This window comes from Protopterus annectens, chromosome 2.part2, assembly GCF_019279795.1.
Source record: "Protopterus annectens isolate FY-2018-M chromosome 2.part2, PAN1.0, whole genome shotgun sequence".
NCBI classification, from domain to species: domain Eukaryota; kingdom Metazoa; phylum Chordata; order Ceratodontiformes; family Protopteridae; genus Protopterus; species Protopterus annectens.
In genome coordinates this window covers 62596094-62611138 of record NC_056730.1, presented here as the reverse complement: position 1 = coordinate 62611138, position 15045 = coordinate 62596094, and positions in this window count along the sequence as shown.

Below are 15045 nucleotides of genomic sequence, written 5' to 3'. Positions count from 1 at the left end.
TCTGATCAATACTAGTAAAAAACTACGGTCACTCATAAAATCATCCAAGGCCAACTTTGAGAGAAAAATCGCCAAGGACTCAAAAGACTATCATAAGGCCTTCTTTAGCTATGTTAGAAATCTGGGTGGAAACTCCCAGATATGCTCAGAATTAGTCCAAAATGATACAAAAATCACTGAACCCACAGACATTGCAAACATACTGGCAGACAGGTTCAATGAAAATTTCTCCCCCCCCCCCCCAAAAGGAGAAATATCTATCCCAGCAGAGTGTAGCCTCCCAATCATCTCAAATGCCTAGGTGAGAGCTGCTCTCTCTAAAGCTAAAAACACAGCATCAATGGGACCGGATGGTGTCCTCGGCTGTGTGCTACACGAACTCAATGAGGAACTAAACCCACACATAAGGCTGCTGTTTAATCTTAGCCTTACCACAGGATACGCACTCCAAAGAGTGGTGTACGGCAACTGTGGTCCCACTCCACAAAGGCGGTGCTTCTACGGACCCTGGTAATTACCGCCCCATAAGCTTAACAAGCCTGGTCTGCAAAGCTATGGAGAGGATCTTAATGGAACTCATAAATAAAGACATAGGGGACCTACAGACATTGGATCCTACCCAATTCGGCTTTGTCAAGGGCAGATCATGCCTCTTGAACTTGGTCGACTTTTGAAACAGTCACCAAGGCCATTGATGAGGGTAAGGCAGTTCACACAGCGTGCCTTGACCTTGCAAAGCTTTCGACACAATACCCCACTCGGGTATCATAGAAAAGCTCACCAGCTTAAATGTAAACCCATATGTCACAAGATGGGTTGCAAACTGGCTCAAGGACAGAACCCACAGGGTTAGAGTTGCTGGTGCCATGTCAGACTCCAAGCCGGTCACAAGCGGTGTCCCACAGGGCTCAGTCCTGAGCCCCCTCTTGTTTGGCATCTACTTTTCAGAAGTGCAGGCAAACATAGGAGGATTGTGGCTGACAAAGTTTGCAGATGACTGCAAACTGGGCGCCATAGTTGAAAATCCATCAGACACAGATATCCTTCAGAGAGGTCTCAGAAACGGATAACTGGTGCCAGAGCCATGGCCTTAAGCTAAACGCCAAAAAATGTATAGTCATACCCTTTGATAAAAACAAGGTAACCCCAAGTTACCACATAGGTGGCAATCCATTAAGCACAGAAGAGGTTATCAGGGACCTGGGGACCCAAGTTGACAGTAACCTTTCTTTTGACACTCACATTGCCAAAGTGGTTAGGAGGACCTTCTACATTGCACACCTGATTATGAAGGGATTCACATCCAGATCAAGGGAGGTCATTGTTCCCCTGTACTCTTCACTTATCAGACCAATGATCGAGTACAATGCCCCATTCAGAATGGATCTTACCCGACACCTGCAGCAATTGGAAAGACCCCAAAAGTTCCTCACCAAAAGGATAAAGGGGCTCAAAAATATGCCATATGCTGCCCGACTGAAGAAACTCCAGCTCTATTCAGTCTCATACCGTCTGCTCAGAGGTGACCTGTGCCTGACATACAAGGCCATGTCCAACCCGGAATTAATGGACATGCTCCACCTCAAAAAATCCAAATCCACCAGAGCCACGAGAGCAAGAGACTTAAACCTCAAAACGGATATAAATAGGACGTGCTGGAGGGACAGATTCATCACCCAGAGACTCCCTATGATGTGGAACAGAATCCCGGTCCATGTGAGACAGAGCACCTCGCTGGCTCTGTTCAAGAGGAATCTTGACCAGTGGATGGGAGATCGTAGGTTTACCCCGGGGATCATCTCTGTATCACTGCTGGACAGAGGCATGGCAAACTAATGGGCATAGTATTCTTCAACCTAAGGGGTGGTGAAAGCCACACAACTCTGGCTAGGCTTATAAATGCCCTAGGGCAGATAGCCTAGTATGAGCCTATGAACCTATAAAAATATAATCCTAGATTTCTGGAGGAGGAGGAAAAGGGAACGAGGTTAAGACAGAGATGAGGCAAAGGTAAAGGAAAATAACCAAATACATTTAGAAAAAGATGATATACTTAATGCTAGTTCTCATGAGTATAATAAAGAAGAATGAATGGGTATGACTCCTATCCATAGCCTGGCAGTCAAGCACAGAAAAAAAAGAACTATCAAAGTCTCCATCTCCTTGCAATTTAACAAAGTCTCCATCTCCTTGCAATTTAACAAAGTCTCCATCTCCTTGCAATTTAACAAAGTCTCCATCTCCTTGCAATTTAACAAAGTCTCCATCTCCTTGCAATTTAACAAAGTCTCCATCTCCTTGCAATTTAACAAAGTCTCCATCTCCTTGCAATTTAACAAAGTCTCTATCTCCTTCTTACAGGTCTTTGGAGTGGGGTGATTTCCAGTAAGGGTAAAACACTTTGGGGAGGGGTGTAACATGGAAGCTCAACTGAAACCTGGTAGTTATTAGTTCTGTGATGGATTACGACTCCGATGAATAGAGAATAATTCTTGCTCTGCCCATCTCTGGATAAAGGCTGCCAGCCCGAGAGCTAGGATGTCGGTTAACTATCCCGAAAGCACCAAGAAACACCTATTTCAGTTACCTTGTTACTGATCATCAGTTGACATCCTGCATTCTTTGCTGACGTCACTGCCTCTAGATCAGTATAGTGACTTTTTCTTTTTTATCTGCTAGGAGCACTGGATGGCCTGCGTTCAAGCTCCAGGTAAGAATCAGTATATTCCTTTCCTTTTCAGTTGCTAAAAGGAAACAAGATTATCGGTTTGCACTCCATTTGGATGCATGCATGTAAAAAGAAAAAAAAAATCACCAGATCAATGATTTCCTTGCTGGAAGGAGAAAACTGTTCTTTTGAACAAATCAGTAACCAGCTGTCAAGAGATTGCCTCTGGACCAAGAGGGTGTGACAATTACACTAAATGCTGGAGGTCTTGGGTTCAATAGATAGGCAAGGGTCAAGGTTTGTCATTTCCTGTTTATTTGTTAAAATAATTCTAGTTTAATGGTTTGAACTGCTACAAAATGAAGTACTGACAATGCCAGTTAGAAAAAATGTTTTCTTTAGACTGAAATCCATTAGCACTAAATAATCTGAGAACACCTCAAATATGTCAAAATTCAAAATTAAAGACAGCCAAAATTCTTCATTTTAACACAAAAACATGCTACTCCAAAATTCATACTTTCTAAAGTTTGAGTTATTTGGTCTGAAGACATGAAACATAATAGTAAAATTACCTTACTTACACCTCAGCCAAGAATAAGAAACGACAAGGCATGCTATTTCATCTATGTGCACATGCAAATATGTGCTTTCTCAGCCAGCATTGCCATGTTACAAGATATCCATGTGTGTGACATTAAAACGTTGAGAGCATCCTAATTGTTCTTTGGGAAGGATGAAATGCTTTCATACCTGTAAATCGACATGGAATTGAAAGATTGCTGAGGATCAGATGCTACAAACCATATATATTTCAACACATACCTGCTTTCTCTAGTTGTTTAAATAACTGTTAGAAATAGTATGTGTTTGTGGTTCCAAAACTGATAAGAAATTGGATTCAGTGTGCATTATTAATTGGAATTAAACTGTGTTCTGTCAGAATGTAATTATCTTTCTGCAAAGAGAGTGGTCATTACTGTGGTCTGCTTCTCCCTTGCTGTTTTGGAATTTACGATTCATTCAACACAGGCAACAGAAAGTAAACATGAAAATGTGCAGCAACTACTGGCGGAAGCAAAATCTTTGTGCACAGTGGCATGCCTAAGGACTAGTTATCAAAATGCTGCCAGGATGGATAAGGAGTGGGTTACAGTTAGCTGCCTGTCAGGTGCCAGGATCCATCAAGTCACTCAAGTACTCAAATCACAAGTACTGGTATGACTCGGTCATAATCCATGTGGCGGTGAATGGCTTGAGACGTACTTCACTGGACTATATGAAGATAGACATGACTGAGCTCTCAGATTGTGTATCGCAGGTACAAGTCTAACCTTAAGCAGCATTCTACCTTCTTCAAGGATGATACCACAATACAAATAAAAACTGATGGACTAACAATTGGCTTAGCTTCTGGTTTTGGTCGAAGGGGATCCAATATGCGTTAGCCTAGGAAGACATGGTTGACAAGCCACACTGCTTTTCCAGAGACGGTCTGCAACTATCTCCTCTACTTTAAATACTAGCAAAGCACTAGCCACCCCTGTTACTTCTTTTTGTAGACAGTGTCAAAATAACCAACCTAACAAAATCCTCTCTAGATAAATTCAAGGTACTGCTGCTTAATGTTAGGAGTCTAAAGAAGAAACTGTACTCCCTGGAAGCACTCCTCACTTTGGAAGATGATGACATATGTGCAGTCATCAAGACATGGTTCAAAGGCATGAAAAGCACCCCAGCCATACAAGGCTGCGATGCCTTTCATACCACAAACTGAGTGTGAAAGAAGCAAAGGAGGAGGTGTATCCATCTTCACTACGGATAAGTACACCTCGAGACTGGTCAAACAGTACGACTCTCGAGCTACTCCATGTCAAACTTAATATAGCCAAAGCCTCCTACCATATCATAGCTGGCTATAGGTTCCCCGCTAGGAAACAGGAAAAGTATACTGAATGCCTGGACTTACTGGAGTCACTTGCCATACAGCCCAACAGTTTACTCATGCCTGATTTTAATTCTTCTACCATGTCCAGATTTTACCTCATATTTTTGGTCCATTTTCATAAAATTGTTTTCTGGCAAACTTGTAGCAAATCATTAAGCACTGAAGTTAAAAACAATGATAGTCATTTGAGTTTCAGACTTCATACCCTTCAGAAAATTCATGTTTATGTAAAACCTGCTATTCTATCAACTTTCTAAGTTTGTAAGAGCAATATTTAAAAAAAATGTCCCTATTTTGGGCCTTTCTCCCACTTTTATTTATGGCTTTGTCCAGATTTCTTGCTCTAAGAGGTTGTGTCAATGATATGGTTGTTGTGTAGGTATACATAAATGAAAGAGTATAGTAAGATATGACAAGGTTCAATATGAGAGAAGCAAAGAGTGCAGCGTAAGATAAAAATACATATCAATTACAGTATGAAGGAGGCAATAGCCTGGGATTTCCAATTTGAGCAAACTAACTTTGTTCTAAGGGTTGTAAATGCCATTTTATACAAGGGCAGTTTTTGTTTTGTATTAAGCAAGTATTTTATTTTGAATAATGTTTCAGTTCTTATTGCTAATGCGACAAAATTACAAACTTCTGTTACATACACAGAGTGTAGTGACTCATCACAGTGGTTTTTATGATTTAGTGAAGTGAAGGTGTTTTGATGAGATCTTAGTGGTCTCAGAAGTTTGTAGTACCAAAACAGTGCCCTGTAATGCTAGATATTTGCCAGGTGTATGTAACACATCATTTATTAAGGTGAGTGAGAGTAAGGTTATTATGTTGGCCTACTAAATGTTACTTGTCAGAAATTGCAGTATTAAATAAAATTAAGTTTATTTTTATTCTTGCGTAGAAGTCACAAATGTCTGCTGCTCTGCCATTTATCTGCCTAGACTCACTTCACTATTCACGGACCTCAAAAGCAGTTGAAACAATAGGCAGTACATATTTATAAGATTTCACACTTGGATCACCCTTGAGACAGTATCAAGGGGATAATCCTAACCCTGCGATACAGTTGAGATTCACTGTTAAACTTTGGGAAACTTTTCAAAAGTAAATATAAAAATAATACCACAGCCTAAGTCTAGTAAACCAAAATAAAATTAAAATAAACTGGTGTACAACAGCATACTTATTAAATGAATGACAAGCAATTTCATCATAAAGACTCATTCAGACTAAATACAAAAAACAAACTCACAATTAATATTTTAATTATCCCTCTATACTTGTAGTTTGCGTTGCAGGTTGTTCCAGTTGGTTTTCATTTTATGTTGAACATATCGCTACAGAACCAAGTACTAAGATCCATCCATCCACAAACACGAACTGCAGCTCAGTCCTACAGTGACACTATGAAAACAGCCACAGCTATCTGCAGAGTTTACCGGGGGGAGGGGTAGAGGGCCACACCTTTCTTCCATACACAAACCTACAGGCAGTTTAGGAGCTTCCAATCTGTCTAGTGCAGGGGTGTCCAACAGGTGGCCCTAGCAGTACACACTAGCACAACAAAGCATTTTTTCTGGCCCTTGGTATGTCTTGCAACAAATGAATTTGAATTGACATTCATATTTGACATGTTACTGTGCCCCCCCCCCCCCAAACCTTGCCAAATATAATAAGTGGCCCCTGAGGCAAAAAGGTTGGACCGCCCTGGTCTAATACATACCCTTGGAATGCAGGAGGAAATTGAAGCACCCAGAGAAAATCCACATCAACAAAGGAAAGGCACTGCAGACTCTGTATAGAAGGCACCCTAGCCAAATACTGAACATGTGTGCAGAATTATGCCACGGGAGAGAAGAATGAAAAAAAATTAAACATTTTATTGTGTCATCATGTTAAGATTTTTATGTTATGCTGTTGATTTTGTTGAACCACATGATAAGATGGGGTTGGGAAGGTGCCACTGACTTCAAACAGTACAGCTGGCAGGTATTATGAATGCCGCATTCCCCCCCAGTTTTAATCACCACTCGTTTTTAAAAGTATATTAAAGTTAAGAAAAATCAAGGCTTTGATCATTTGCTTTGTTTACTTGGTTAATTTGAGACTATGATTTAACTACTTACTGTGAATTTAGTTTCTTGTAGCTAACCTAAAGATATATTAAGGACAAAATCACTTACTATTCATTTAATAAAACTCTGTTTTGTTTTTCTTTCTTTTTTACGTTAGAAAAGAACACAGTTGGAATGGAGAATGGCTGATCTACTGCTGCAGATTTGCCATTCTTCAAAAAAAAAAAGTTTTACTTACCTGTATGCACACCACTATCACTGAAAGAAAAGGTTCCTAAGTAAACTGAAGTCACAATAAATATGGAAGGACATAGTAAGGAGCATAATTACAAAGTCATTGAGCTTTTTCAAACGATGCAAACTTATATCCATTCCATCTTATAGTTCAGGAATGTAAAGTGCTACAAGCTCGTAGGCATTTGCTAGGCTATTGATCCATGAGGATCTTTGGAAGCCTAGTCCTGCATTCTCATGAAACATTTAGCCCTTGTAATGCAAGTCTGAATAACCCAGAACTGGACAGAACATTTACAGCTCACCCATATCCATAAGGGACAAGGGTGCTAAGCCAGGAGTGAATTTGTGGAGAACCATTTATTTGTCCAGACTATATATGAATAGAGCAAGGGTAGTACTTGGCTTTATCTGGAAAGGAAGATGATTCCAATGCACTGTAATTCTTTGTGATACACACCTATCCCTCCAACATGTTCTATTTATGTTGAGTAGGTGTTTACACCACTGTGGGGCTTGTGTGCAGTTGTTCTGAGAAAATAAGACATGTTGAGGCTCTGTATGTGAGGCATAGCTTGCCCCTTAGTAGCCTATAAGATACTGAGAAGAGGGACAAGATTGTCAGATGGTCAGTTTTTATGATTTAAGCCACTGATTTTCTTGGTAAGAAAGCATTATGGTCATTCAAATTGTGTTAATGCGCATACCGAAGGGGGTGTTATACACAATGCTCGACCTAACAAGTGCTCAATACAAAGGAATGATCGCATTCATGACAAAGACACCACAACCTTACTAATAAGCTGCACAATGAAAAAGGACTTTCATACAATATAGTGGCAGATTTAGGCATGAGCACAGGGGCATATGCTGCCCCCTTTTAAAAGCTGTCGATCCTGGACAAGAAAATGCACTGCACCATTCTTTTTCTGAAATTAGAAAAATGCACTGCCAAAATGGTACATTTTCTGACTTCAACTTAAATTTTCAGTGAAATGTGCAAAGATGTGATTGGTTGTTGCAGTCTGGTCATCTATATGAAAATCACCAATCGCTCCTCCAACTGCATCTCTGTTGTAATTGAGTTAGGCCCGTTATGGTGACAGCTTCAACACAAGATTCCCTTAAGGTTTGTAAGGAAAAAATAAATTGACATTATTTGTCAAACAGCCCGGACTCCTCTAGTGCCAAATGTTTTTTTCCAGAGTTGTAGTTACTAACCACTGCTGCAATTCGTGAGTGAACAATTGGATACTAGTGTTTGGATCACCAGTTCTTATTCTTCAGAAAACGTATGTTGATGCAAAACCTGCTGCTGTATTCATTTTCCAAGTGAGTTAGAATACTTTATATTTGTTCTTTTGGGTCTTTGTTCCTCATTATTTCTGGCTTTGTCCATGATTCTTGAGCAAACCTGAGAGTTATGTGTCTGTACCCCAAGGTTACAGGATAAGTAACTCAGCAGATGAAGTTCAGTCATGTTGGCCAAAGCAAACACATTGGCAATCGCTATTATTAGATAGTATCAGAAAGCAAATACAAGTATAAAAGCTTTACAGTAGAAATGTAACACGGGAGATGCATTACGATATACAATGGTTAAGATGGAAGGTATATAAAATGAGTTTTGAACAGGTACACAGGAAAAGACAATTTTATACAGAAGGACTCTGCTGCAGAGATTTCTATTTTGTACTATAAGTTACAGCCGGTAGATCTAAACAGGATGCACCTGCTTTGTCATGAGTAAGTGCTCAAGAGTACAGCTGACTCCGAAATGGAAGGTAATAAACAGAAAATGAGCAGGCAATTAAGTATGCATGAAGAAAGCTGCATTATCAAGTAACGGGTAATAGGTAAAATGTCTGAGGGGAAATGAGATGTGCTGTGAGGTAACAGTGAACAGAAAACATCTGCACTGTGAAAGTAGTAAAGAAGAAAAAAAAAGACAAGGTACATAGTTAAGATATTAGAGACGGGCAGATGTGTCTGGCCTGTTTGCAGTTTAAAACATTAGAGGCAAGCAGATGTGTTAGATAATGTGTCTGGCCTGTTAAGGAGGGGCAGTGTCAGAAGAAGGAAAGATGGGGAGATACAATAGCTAGCTGGGTACAGTTAAGAAGGTAGACAGAGGGTGAAATTAACTTAGAGGTAGCAGTTATATAAAGGTAGATAAAAATACTTATTTACTGAAGTCATGTAAATACACAAAAAGCAGTGTATAAAGTCACACTTGAGACTGCATGCATCTCTTCAGGGGAAGGTTACCTCTGCTTCTCATTTTCTTGCAGTTTACTGTAATTGTGCATTTTGTCATTTACTCTTTTATTTAATAAATGCTGAAACATACTCACTTTGAGCCTTCTATTTTAAGGAGTATTATATGTTGAACTATTTAGTCTCAGCAGCTCATACCTGTGAGATATTTTTCACAGATGGCTATAACTATTTAGTTTTTTTTTTTTTGCAGATTACACTAATGCAGTAGCATACTGTATTTTTATTTTGGGAGGGGTGAACTGTTTTGGCTCTTGACTGTAGTAATAGCTGTCTAAAATAACATGTTTTGATGCAGAGTGTACAAAAAATGTATTTTTTTTTTCACATTTTGTAACAATTATTCTTTTTCTCCCAATTACACAACTTCTGCAGAACCTGCCCAATTTGTTCTCCAAACTGCATCTAGTTGGCACTTTTGTGTACATAGTCAGGAGTGAGGCATCTCTGAGCTAGGCAGGATATCCACAGCTCCTTTGTTTCTGTCCAGGAAGCCTTATCATTTTAGCTGATCCTCTATGGGTGGCCATGGTGGTGCAGTGGTTAGCATCGTTGCCTCACAGTAAGAGGTTCTCAGGTTCGCTTCTTGGCTGGAGTGCCTTGTGTGTGGAGTCTGCATCTCCTCCCTGTGGTCATGTGGGTTTCCTCCCACACTCCAAAGACATGCAGCAGGTGGACTGGACACACTAAACTGGCCCCTAGGAGTGTATGTGTGAGTGGTACAGATGAACAACTGTGGCAGAGCTAGCCATCAGGCAGTGTAAACCTTGACTCAAGAGGATTGTCACTGTTAAAGTGATAGTCAGACCCCATGTGCAAAAAATGGGAAAAGGGGTTGAGGATGGATGATTCCTGTATGGCAAGAGCTGGGTGATAAGGAACATGTCAGCCTGCAGTTTATGTGGAGAAGAATACCATTCAATCTTTCTCCATGACTGCTTAACGTAGGATAAAAGCCTAGAAGACACACAAGTATTGCCTACCCATCAGTAGGCATTACTAATATGAAGGCCTAGCAGCCTCCCTGCCTCCAGGATGGGCAAGTTGGTGGGATGAAACTTTTAGAGTATCACTGACTCCCTAGAAATGTGGTTTAGTGAGTAAAATTAATTCATGTGTGATACTTCATTTATCTAATTTAAAGTTACCAGGATTATTTGCGATTTTTGACTTTTTTTTTAATCAGAGGTCTTATCCATAATAAGGAAATTAGGAGTTCAGTTATTCCTGCTGCAGATTTTTCACATGATATAGTATGAGCAGGTTGCATGCATGTCACACTGCATTAAGAAAATCTGTGGCAAAACACAACAGCTATTAGAGCAATTGTAACATACTGTTGTGTGCATTTTACTAAATGCATATGTACATATAGTATGCATTTAAAAAGTGTTTTGGAATGACTGTATTTATGTATTATCGGATTTGTAATTTTCCCAAAGCTATAATTTCTTATAAATATTTCAGTTTTAGCACTTAATCTCTTTCTTTTTCCATGCAGTACATTAATAATGGCTTCCTAATTATTTCAATACGTAGTTTATTACATCTCACTCTGATCCCATCAGTTAATAGAACTCCTTTGTACTGAGTAACACTGTTTTCTCATCCTTTAATAGATTTGTTTCATACCCAGTGTTAGGAGCTTACTTAATTCTGCACTTACACTGATAAAATAATTTAATGTGCATGGCTTATACTCTTTACTGCTTTCCTGTGTTGTCTTGCCTACAGTATAAAAGAAAAGGGCTATTAAGTAAATAAAAAAATGTGTTTTGGAGTGGAAGGCTATAGCAATAGAAGGTAGATGCTGGTGACTTTAAAAATAGAAGGGTAGCGTTAGTGTCCATACCTGGACAGGTGTACATTTGTGGTTAGTAATGAAAATAACACTGAGAAAGACATGAAGCGGTAATAAGCCATAACAAGTTCTCCCGGGGAGAAAAGGCTGCTGATACTGTTGTCCTGAATATCACTAAAATGAAAAGCCCCACCCCAACAGCATAAAGTAGTCCTTGTGCAAAAGATTTTACTTATAAAGTGATATCACATAATGCTTATTCAGGTGTCCCTTTTTGGAATGTAGCAGCAGTGGTAGTAAGACAATTTACCCCATGTTCTCCCCCTCCTATATACACTTCACATAGCAGGCAGGGTATCTGCTTTTTCCATACCAGTCTATTTCTGTCTGTCTAAAAATTTGGAGATGATTGCATTACTCTCATGCCTGCTGACCATCGTGACTCCCCCCAAATGACTGTCCCCATTTTCTTCCCCACTCAACTGGAAATATGTAGCTGGTGCTGGGATGGGAGCTGCCCAGAAGGGGCTATCATTCAGGTAAGCACAACGATGCTCTATCCTTGCTGGCATCCTAGATATGAGGATTTTTGTTTTTCGTATGGCATGCCCACACCTGTGGGTGGGGAAACTGGCCATCAGCATCACTATAGGCCCCACAGCACCCTGTACTCGCAAACGCTGTGCATTTGCTGTGAAGTTTACCACCACACAGAACTGAAAACTCGCCCTTTGATGCATATTTGGATTGTCCCTCCTCCAAGGAAATGCACTAGTGTATGCTTCCTCACTACAAACCCCGAAGGATGGGCCTGCCCATTCTCCCCTGCTAGAGTTAAGTGCCCAGGTCACTATATCAAACTCAGGTTACCCGGGCCATTGTCAGAATGTTAGCCCTCTTCACCCCTGGAGATAGACATGGCATGATACACACTCTATAACAAGGAATCATCTTCTTTTCTCAGTAATAAGTTCAACATGTTTCTCCCATCTGGGGAAAGACCGCATCTTACATATGTCAAGAACTGTGGGCGGTTGAAGTCTTTGTAGACTGTTCCCACTGCATTTTTCCATGAGTGCATAGAAAAATTCCAATGTCTAATAACTGACTCATGAAATGATGAAGGAACGTTTACTAAAGTGACACAAAACTTACCACAAGAAAATCATATCAGATCTCGAACACAGCAGCAGTAACCACACTAGGCAAGCTGTATGCAAGAACATTACATTTCTTAAACTGCCATGTAGCAAAACCTGCAACTTTATGGTGAGATGGAGGTTAAGCTGTGTTGTTTCCACAGCCGCATTCCTAAACTGTCCTAATTTCCAGACTTCACACCTACTAGATAAAGGAAATAACTGCATTTACTAGAAAACGAAGTGTGGGGTTTTCTCTGCATTTGTGCAAATTTTGTATTACAATATTTTTGTAATGTGGGTGTGAGACGTAAAGCCCATTTTTCAGCCCATTGTGGGGATGCATGGGGACTTGCCCCTTATAAAAACACTAATTTTTAAATACACATTGAGATGACTATTACAGTTAAGAAGCATACTTCTGGAATGGGTTATTTATACTATTGTATTCTCCTGATCTTTTGCCATTATGAAGTGTAATGCAGTTAATTGCTGGCTCATTCATGCAATGCTACATTTGTTTCATTCTTCATGCACTTAACCTTATCGAGCATTTACAGTAACTAGTACTTTGAGATTTTAATTGTTGGTCTTTATATTCTTGCCTTTTTTTTTTCAGCATCTTGCCATGGGTCCATTTTCTTTACTGTTTGTTTACATTAACAATATCCAGACTATATAACTACAAACAATTTATAGTACTATGGTCTAGTGTTTACCAATAGTCTGTTGCCACATTTCTTCAAAGCTCTTACTTTATTGTCAGGCCATTCATATATAAAATCAGGAAGCTTGCCAAAAGGCCGTATAGTATGAAATTTACCATTGTGCAATACAGCATGAAAACAACATGGCTAGAAATATTTTCTTTCCAAACTGGCCTTGCACATGCTGTGAAGGTCTGGTTTTTGGAATTCTTAGCAGAAGACAACAGCAAAAAGTCAGCTGCAGGAAATGCTGGCTAGAGTTGCATTAAACTGATATGCCATTGTTTTAAAGGCACATATTTAAGATTGTGGGAATCAGTGCTTGGGACAAGAAATGAAGGATAAGGCTTGTGTATGATGTGACTAATAGTTTTTATGTTCTAGTGGATACGAAACTGGATTGTACATGTGATACATCAAGCAACCTGGACTTCTGAATTTTTTCATTATTTACTTTTTTAAATTTTATATTTTTTCTTAATTTTTTCTCTCTGACCACCATCCCCATCTGTTAGATGGTCAGCACTATTATTCCCATGTACCAGCAAACACTGCATTCTACATGTGATCTCCTTCCTCCAGTAAAATGTACTATGCAACACCCCTGTTTATAAGTTGGTGGCAAACATGAAAGCCATCTAGTGCAAAGGTAACAACTCTGGCAGGTCACAGGATTCATGCTCTAATAAGCCTCATTATGACATTTACTGGTGACACCACTAAATGGAGGCCTGTGCTGCTGACCAGTATTTTTGCATGTATTTCTAGTAACACCACCATGCATTGCTTGGCAGGACAAATGCACCCATTGTTGACCTTTGTTTGCTGCTAGACACACGGACAGTCATGCAGCTGGCTGAAACACTTTCTATTCCTCAGGAGGGGGGAAAGCCAGCTTTGACCACTTACTCGTATCCCTTCTGACTAGCACTTCTGGTATATGGAGTCATTTAGTTAAACCTGGGGATGCATTCAGGGATCTGTGCCATGGTATCATAATTTGTTTTCACAATTTCCATGACAGCCATAGTCTACACGCTCTCTCTCTGCTGTTGAGATGCCCATCTCTGCTACCAATATGTGTCATCCCCATGCTCGCCACTGACATTGGAGCGGGGTGTGCACTTGGAATACAAATAGATACACTCAGTATTTCCAGATACAGATCTTACTGCATTAAGTAAAATTTCCCATAAGAGCAGACAGGTAACACATTCAGCTCGAGGTCTGAAGGTCTCTATCTGTCACCCTTCAGGTCCTCCAATAAGACTCCCCACTGGTACAGCTGTAGGGTTAGGTCCTCAGCCATGTGTCCAATCCAAGTCTTCCAGCACCCTCTCTCTAAACCCAGTGCTACATGTCCCTGCCCCAAGTAGCTGACACACACCCCCTAAGAGATTTTATTTCACATGCACGCACCTGTGAAAGGCTGGCACAGATGTACCTGCTATGCCTCCTTTTGCCCAGAGTATAAGGTGCCACCAGACACTTCACAATCAACTACACTAAGGCTCTTAACAAAGGGTGTCCAATTATACTGTGTGATATTAATACTAATACAAATGGTAGTAGTTCACCAAGACTGATAGGCCTTCTGGAGTGGCCCACACAGTATCACCAAATAAATATAAGTACTTTCAAAAGGTTAGACACTTTCTAAAAGGATCATCTGCAATAAAAATGTTAAATATATTTAATAATAATCAATAAATGAGCATGAAAATACTGAATATATATTCACAGTAAACCCACAGAGTTCAAATCACAGAAAATATTGAAAACAACACTGATAGACAGACTCTGACAAAAAAAGAACAGCAATATCTAAACTATGATTCACTATATTCCTGACTAAATCTAAAAGAACCACTGTTTACTCGTTAAGTTACATACTACCACAAGGCCAAATGCTGTAGGTGAGGGTATTTCTAGTAAGGCTTCCAAAACAGAATACTCTACACTCTTGAGATTACACCCTATAAAATATAATATCCAAGATGACTTGTAGAATGACATCCATCTGGTAACCTGACTAAGTTCCCACAATATCTCCTTTTGATGTTTAAGACAGGACTTTAGCAGACTGCTAAACTACACATTTTAGAGCTTTTATGGCAGGACCTAGGAGCCAGAAACATTTACAACACTTCTCCCCTTCTTTACAAAAGTGAACAGATAATGGCTGCTCACAGA